Source organism: Suricata suricatta, chromosome X (assembly GCF_006229205.1).
Source record: "Suricata suricatta isolate VVHF042 chromosome X, meerkat_22Aug2017_6uvM2_HiC, whole genome shotgun sequence".
Classification (NCBI taxonomy): Eukaryota; Metazoa; Chordata; class Mammalia; order Carnivora; family Herpestidae; genus Suricata; species Suricata suricatta.
In genome coordinates this window covers 80,167,258-80,175,524 of record NC_043717.1, presented here as the reverse complement: position 1 = coordinate 80,175,524, position 8,267 = coordinate 80,167,258, and the positions used below count along the sequence as shown (strand labels likewise).

The 8,267-nt window shown below is 40.4% G+C and overlaps 1 pseudogene; it reads left to right on the top strand.

Moving 5' to 3' along the window:
- The first annotated feature begins 5,179 nt into the window (after positions 1-5,179).
- On the top strand, positions 5,180-6,299 carry LOC115283470 (annotated as a pseudogene).
- The last annotated feature ends 1,968 nt before the right edge of the window (positions 6,300-8,267 follow it).

Sequence of the window (8,267 nt, the reverse complement as noted above, 5' to 3'; positions counted from 1 at the left end):
CATGACCTGAGCCGAAGCCAGACACTTAACCAACTGAGCCACCCAGGCGCCCCTAGGAATAAGGCTTTTAAAGTAACATATTTTAGATTTAGAGATAGATCATGGATTATATCTATATTATTATAGATTTATTTTGTCCTAGAAATGGTCAGGCATTTTATGTTTTGTAGGATGAATGTAAACTAACATGTAAATTTGCTTATGGTTCCAAAGCTCCTACGAAATTTTATTAACCTAGAAGCAGTTTTTCTTTTGAATTTATAAAGATTTAAATAAAAATGAAAAATAGTGGGTATATCATTAAGCTCTCTATTGCTCTGTTTGTTTTTTCTGATTACCAATTGTTCTTGTCATGAAGGATACATCTCTTTAGGGCTTGTGAAATGACTTGCATTTCTCCTCTGGAAACTACTTTCTCTCTTGTCTCCTTGGTGTCTTTGTCTTCCTGCTGTCATCTGATGTACAAGGTCCTCCACTATGATCATCTGTTCCTCTCCAGCCAAGACTTAAGCTACTTCCCCATGTTAACAGTTATTGCATTTCTTTGGGAGTCATAAAGATAAAGCAAGGGAATCAAGAACAAAAATGAACTTTTGGGACCTCCTCAAGATAAAAAGCTTCTGCACTGCAAAGAAAACAATAAAAAAAAAACTGATAGGCAACTGACATAAGGGGAAAAGATAGTGGCAAATGGCATATGAGATAAAGGGCTAGTATCCAAAGTCTACAAGGAACTCACCAAACTCCACACCCAAATAACGAATAATCCAGTGAAGAAATGGGCAGAAGACCTGAACAGACACTTCTCCAAAGAGGACATCCAGATGGCCAACAGTCACATGAAATGATGCTCAGCATCACTCATCATCAGGAAAATACAAATCAAAACCACACTGAGATATCACCTCACACTGGTCAGAGTGGCTAAAATGAACAAATCAAGAGACTATAGATGCTGGCGAGGGTGTGGAGAAACGGGCACCCTCCTACACTGTTGGGGAATGTAAACTGGTGCAGCCGCTCTGGAAAACAGTGTGGAGGCTCCTCAAAAAATTAACAATAAAACTCCCCTATGACCCAGTAATAACACTGCTGGGGATCTTCCCAAGGGATACAGAAGTGCTGATGCATAGGAGCACATGTATTCCAATGTTCATAGCAGCACTTTCTACAATAGCCAAATCATGGAAAGAGCCTAAATGTCCATCAACTGAAGAATGGATCAAGAAGATGTGGTTTATCTATACAATGGAATACTACATGGCAATGAGAAAAAATGAAATATGGCCATTTGTAGCAAACTGAGTGGACCTCGAGGGTGTCATGCTAAGCGAAATAAGTCAGGCAGAGAAGGACAGATACCATGAGTTTGCACTCATAGGTCTAACAGGAGAGACCTAACAGAGGACCATGGGAAGGGGAAAGGGGGGAGGAAAGAGTTGGGGAGAGGGAGTGAGGCAAATGATGAGAGACTTTTGAATGCTGAGAACAAACTGAGGGCTGAAGAGGGAGGGGGGAAGGGGGAGGGGGGTGATGGTCATGGAGGAGGGCACTTGTGGGGAAGAGCACTGGGTGTTATATGAAAACCAACTTGGTAATAAACTATTTAAATAAAAAAAGATAAGTGGTTCTCAACGATTTTTTATTTTTTATTTTTTGATCAAGAGAGGGGGAGAGAGAGAGAGAGAGAGAGAGAGAGAGAGAATGCATGCACAAGTTGAGGAAGGTCAGAGAGAGAGGGAGAGTGAATCCCAAGCAGGCTCCATGGTCAGTGCAGAGCCCAATGTGGGACTCAGTCCCAGGCCCGTGAGATCTTGACTTGAGCTAAAATCAAGAGTCGGATGCTTAACCAACTGAGCCACCTAGGCATCCCAGTGCTTCTCAACCTGTAATGTGCACTGGACTCACTGGTATCTTATTAAAATGCATAGTGTCATTCAGCAGGACTGGGTTGCAGCCTACGGTTCTACATTTCTAACAAACTCCTTAGTGATACACCTGCTAGTCGGGAAACAACCCTTTGAATATCAAGGTTTTAGGGAACAGAAAAACATTTCAGTCAATTTAACTTTGATGATCAAATAATGGCTTCAAAAAGTTTTACTCTGCTCAGAAGCATCTATGTTTTTAAATAAACTTTCAATAACCCAATTGTAAATCTGATAGGGAATTTTTAAATTCTACATTCATACCCATGAGAGAAATATTTAGGGAACAATCATCACTGGAATTCTCAAATCACATAGCAGAGTAGACAGATGTTTTGCTTATAAAAACAGCAAGGCCTACCAATTAGAGGACTCAGGAAGCAGATATGCATTCCCCTACTTTATGGATGGGGAAACTGAGTTCTAGTGATATTAAAAAACTGGTCTGAGGTCATGAAGACTGTGATTGAAACAAAGAGGCTTTGACTGCTGATTTTCTGGTTAGAAAAATCTATGCCTTTTCTACACTGTAACTGTCCCTACCTGTAACTAAAGAAATATATCAGTCATAGACAGACTGGAAAAGCCTTCAGGGGATTTAAAAATTTTTTTAATTTGAATATCAAGTATCTGCAACTGGATTCTGGGCAGGGATGGGGAAAGAAAACAACATTCGTTTGTCCATGTTGGAATAGTACACACATGCACCCACGTGCACATCATATTACTAAAATCAGGGGCGCCTGGGTGGCTCAGTCGGTTAAGCATCCGACTTTGGCTCAGGTCATGATCTCACGGTTCATGGGTTCGAGCCCTGGTTGGGCTCTGTGCTGACAGCTAGCTCAGAGCCTGGAGCCTGCTTCAGATTCTGTACCTCCCTCTCTTTCTGACCCTCCCCTGCTTGTGCGGTCTCTCAAAAATAAATAAAAATCATTTAAAAATTTAAAAAAATAAAATAAAAAAGGTAAAACTTTATATTAAAAAAATCTCTAAACTTTACATGCAGTAAAGCTGATTCAACAAAAGGTCGCAACGAACGTTCAAAACTCATAGCTGAATTTGAGTAAAGAACTTGCTGGAAAGATAGTTTTGTTACTGTTTGTGGAGTGTTAGGAGTCTTTGTCCAACATTTAATTTCACCAGATTTTCTTATCAATTTGTAGAATTTCATTATTTATTTATTTAAAGCTTGACTGCTCTTCTCCAAGTGTAATTTTAATATCCTCTCTGCTGAATGCGTGCAATATAATTTGGAATAAAGTTCAAGGAACAATAATAACAGTAGGATTCCAAGTCCAGTGCGGTATAGGCTGATCTTAAAATAGAGTCCAGAATAATAGTCCTCATTATCAGCTTTTGGACTGAAAGTGACCAAGAAATAAATAGGATGTAATGGGAAGAAAACAAGTCTAGTTCATTTTATGGTGTAGTTCCGACATCTCTGTATTCAGTCAGCCACAGCCATTTCTTAAACCTGAATAAATAAAGCAAAACATAAGAACTAGCACCTTATAACATGTACAAAATTCAGTAATAAACATAAGCAGGAATATTCTTTCAAGTGAAATGACTGTAATTTTGTTGAAATGGGTTTTTCTCAGAAGTCGAAAATACCCGTATTTTAAACCACTTTTCACATTCAGTCTGTTCTCCAATGATTACAAGGCTACATTAATGGGGAAATTAGGGGACAGCAGTTCCTTTCAAATTGATTATGTGACTTGAGTCAAGGCTTTCAGCCTATCTTTGATGGGTTCAGCTTCTCCTCTGCTATCCAGAGCAGGTTCTCATGCAAAAACATTGAACTATATCAAACCTATAGAACTTAACACATATAAAGAATGATCTGCTACTTTGTAGAGACCATGCTTTCCAACAAACGGGAGCAGTGGGCTCACCATCATCTTCGCACCTCAAGATTTCTTAGGGCAGTTTCAGTTCCATCTCAAATAGAATTCAAAATCTTTTGGGGCGCCTGGATGGCTCAGTTGATTAAGCGTTTGACTTCAGCTTAGGTCATGATCTCATAGCTTGTGAGTTTGAGCCCTGCGTTGGTCTCTGTGCTGACAGCTTGGAGCCCGGAGTCTGCCTCGGATTCTATGTCTTTCTCTCTTTCTTCTGCTGTCCAACTTGCGCTCCCTCTCTCGCTCTCTCTCTCTCTCTCTCTCTCTCTCTCTCTTAATAATAAATAAACAACAAAAAAACTAAAAAAAAAAAAAAGAACTCACAATCTTTTGATAAGTGCATTACTGGGTCTCTTTTCTCTTCTGTGACTTACCCCGGTCATTCTTCCCAGTTTCTCACTCCATTTGCTTGCTTCTTTGATTCCCCTAACTTCTAACTGTGCTTGGTTTGACACACCAATAATTTTAGATCTCCAGGCCACCAAGTGGAGATGAACAACCTGAGAAATTACCAGGCATAATTTTTTGTAAGTTTGTTTGTTTTGAGGGAGACAGGGAGAAAGCAGAGGGACAGAGAGAGAAAAAAAGAGAGAATCACAAGCAGACTTCGAGCCTGATGCAGCACTCAAACCCATGAACTGTGAGATTATGACTTGAGCGGAAATGAAGAGTCCATCACCCAACTGACTGAGCAACCCCACCAGGCATAATTTAACTAAATTAGCTCCATGCAGGGAAAATAAATTATCCATACTTGAGAATGATACAAAGAAAATCACAGGTTATCTCAATCAACAAAGATATACATGCTATGTGACATTTGTTCATGATAAAAAAAGTGATATGAGGAATGTAGTCAAACATGCCCTATGCTAGTCTGAATATTAGATACCTAAAAGCCATAAGGTTTATCTGTAGTGTTTGTAGTTGAGTATACATTTGTATGTTCATATGTTTGAATCTGAAAGGGTTCTTTTTTTTCTGTGAAAATGGTAAAATGAACACATCTCCTAGTAAATGATCATTAAAGCAGATAGAAACACCTACTAAATATACTTTCAGAGTGTTCCATGGAATCAATGTCTGAAATTCATGAGAACAGTGGACTCTTAAACTATAAAAAGTAATGTTAGTAGTTCCATCAGCATAGCAAACTGACGTAACACCAAACTCTGTTCTAAGGACATAAAAACACTTTATAAAATATAGCTATTTTAATAATCATAATTAATCTTGAAAGAAAAGTTCCCAGCTGACAGAAGTATAAAAAGAATTTAAGCGTCTGCTTCTTCCTGTTGAACAGACAGCCACATTTTCTGGTGTGATGCCAGCTTGTCCTGAGACGTGATGATGAAGGCTGGAGTAAAATGATTTGGTTGTATTGGGCACCTGGTCATGAGGGCTGCTTTTAACTGGCAAAGTGGATATTGTCCCCATCAATGACCCCTTCATTGACCTCAACTACATAGTCTACAAGTTCCAGTATGATTCTACCCATAGCAAATTCAACGGCACAGTCAAGGCTGAGAAGGGGAGACTTGTCATCAGTGGAAAGCCCATCTCCATCTTCCAGGAACTAGATCCCGCCAACATCAAATGAGGTGATGCTGGTGCTGAGTATGCTGTGAAATCCACTGGGGTCTTGACCACCATGGAGAAAGCTGGGGCTCACTTGAAGGGTGGGGTCAAGAGGGTCATCATCTCTGTCCCTTCTGCTGATGTTTGTGATGGGCATGAACCATGACAAGTATGGCAACTCTCTGAAGATTGTCAGCAATACCTTCTATACCACCAAGTGCTTAACCCCTCTGGCCAGGGCCACCCATAACAACTTCGGCTTCATGGATCCCAATCCATGCCATCACCTCCCCCACCCCATGAAGACCATGGATGGCCCCTTGGGAAGCTGTGTGTGATGTCTGAGGGACTGCCCAAAACATCACCCCTGCTTCTACGGACACCACCAAGGCTGTAAGCAAGGTCATCTCTGGGCTAAATGGGAAGCTCACTGGCATGACCTTCTGTGTCCCCATCCCCAACGTGTCAGTTGTGGATCTCACCTGCTACGTGGAGCTGCCAAATTCAGTGACATCAAGAAGGTGGTGAAGCAGGCATTGGAGGGCTCCTTCAAGGGCATCCTGGCTACACTGAGGACCAGGTTGTCTCCTGTGACTTTAATAGTGACACCCACTCTTCCACTTTCGACACTGGGTCTTGCATTGCCTTGAATAACCACTTTGTCAAGCTCATTTCCTTGTATGACAATGAATTTGCCTACAGCAACCAGGTGATGGATGGTATGGTCCCCATGGCCTCCAAGGAGTACGAGCCCCCTGGACCACCTGCCATGGAAAGTGCAAGAGGAAAAGAGAGGCCCTATGCTGCTAGGGAGTCTTCACTCCAACTCAGCCCCCCACACACTGAGAATCTCCTGACCCCTACACAGTTTTCATCCCACACCCCCTGAAGAAAGGGAAGGAGTTGGAAGCCCTACCTTGTCATGTACCATCAATAAAGCATACTGTACCCAGCCAAGAAAAAAAAAGAATTCAAAACAAAAATGATAAGTATATTAGCTGGTATTATGGTGACTTAAGGACTATCTTAATTAGTCACAGGCCTTGATAAATTTGGATTAGTCTTTTAAGGCCCTTGCAGGAAAGGGAATCGTGATGTTGTACTTGCATAAGGCAGATAGCTCGAACTGAGAGTCCTATGTAGAGAAAGAGCTATAAGTAAGCTTCACTTTGTGAATAGAGGACTAGGGAAAATATACCTTTGCCAGATGGCTCAGGGAAGCTTCAAGGAAACTTTTATCCCTGAGTGGAGAACAAACTAGGTATACCATGAGAAATAAAAGCCTTACATTTGTGACAAACACCCCTATACCATCAGAGTACACAGTAGTGTGGGAATGGGAAGGAAAACTTAACATCAAAAACTATTTTCCGATTGCAGAGTAAGCCACCCTTCTACGTGTTTTGTTACAGCATTTCTACAAACAAATACACTGGGCATTTCTGTTTAAATATTCTTGAGTTTGATACAATTATGTAATGAATCCCTTATTTTGATGATTTAGGTCATTCCTCATTTTTTTATAATAAATAATGCTCTTTAAAAAACTGTTTCCTGATATGTGAAATCCCTTGTGTCTCTAGCAGACGCAAATGCAAAAATTATTTTTAGAGATATCTTCAGCAACTAGGGTTTCAGGGATTTCTACAGGGAAAAGAAAATCCTGCCTCAATAATGAGCAGGCATGTCTGTGTGTGCACTCATATAGTAGACACACAATGCAAATCACAGAGGTATATAACCTATCTTTTAAAAAAAAAGTTTAGTTATTTATTTTTTGAGAGGAGGGGAAAAACAGAGAGAGAGAGAGAGAGAGAGAGAGAGAGAGAGAGAGAGAGAGAATCCCAAGCAAGCTTCATGATACAGCACAGAGCCTGACACAGGGCTCAATCTCATGAACCCAAGATCATGCCCCAAACCGAAATCAAGAGTCTGATGCTTAACTAACTGAGCCACCCAAGTGCCGCATTTGTAACCTATACTTAAGAAGTTCTGCATATACATCACACAGTAAACCAGAGATAAGAGAACAATACCAAAAAAAAGAACCCTAAAAGTAAATATTTAAAATTATTAAAAAGATTAAAGGGAATAGGAGTCACGAGGGTGAGAGTAGGGGAATTAAAAAAGGCCTCACAAAAATCAAATACAAATTCTAGAGATAAAAGTAAGGTCATAGTATTTAAAAACTAAACTGATTCAGAATTTAGGTAGAAAATGTTATGGAGAGATTAAGAAACAGAGAAGTGTGAATGACATATCTAACAAGCATTCCTAAAAAGGAAAATAGGAAGTGGAGAGGAACAATGGTGAAAAGAGGGGAGAATTTAAGGAAGACATGAATACTTAGATGGAAAGAGCAAAGCTCCGATCAAGATAAATTGAATTAAAGTGACATGTGGAGGGTGTGCCTGGGTGGCCCAGTTGCTTAAGCATCCCACTCTTGATTTTGGCTCAGGTCATGATCTCATGGTCTGTGAGTTCAAGCCCTTCATCAGCCTCCACGCTAATAGCACAGAGTCTGCATGGGATTCCCTCTCTCTCTCTCTCTCTCTCTCTCTCTCTCTCTCTCTCTCTCTCCCTCCCTCCCTCCCTCCCTCCCTCTGCCTCTCTCCTGCTTGTACAATCTCTCTCAAAATAGATAAATACGTACTTTTTAAAATGCTTAGGATTCTCGCTCTCTCCCTCTTCCTCTGCCCCTCCCCACTTATATGCTCACTTTCTCAAAACAAATAAATAAACCTAAAAAAAAATAGTGACATGTAGAAACAAGGGAAGAAAACTATACAATAACAAATGCAAAGAAAAAGATTACAAGTAATCCAAGCAAGGATCTATTCCTCCCAATAAAATGGCG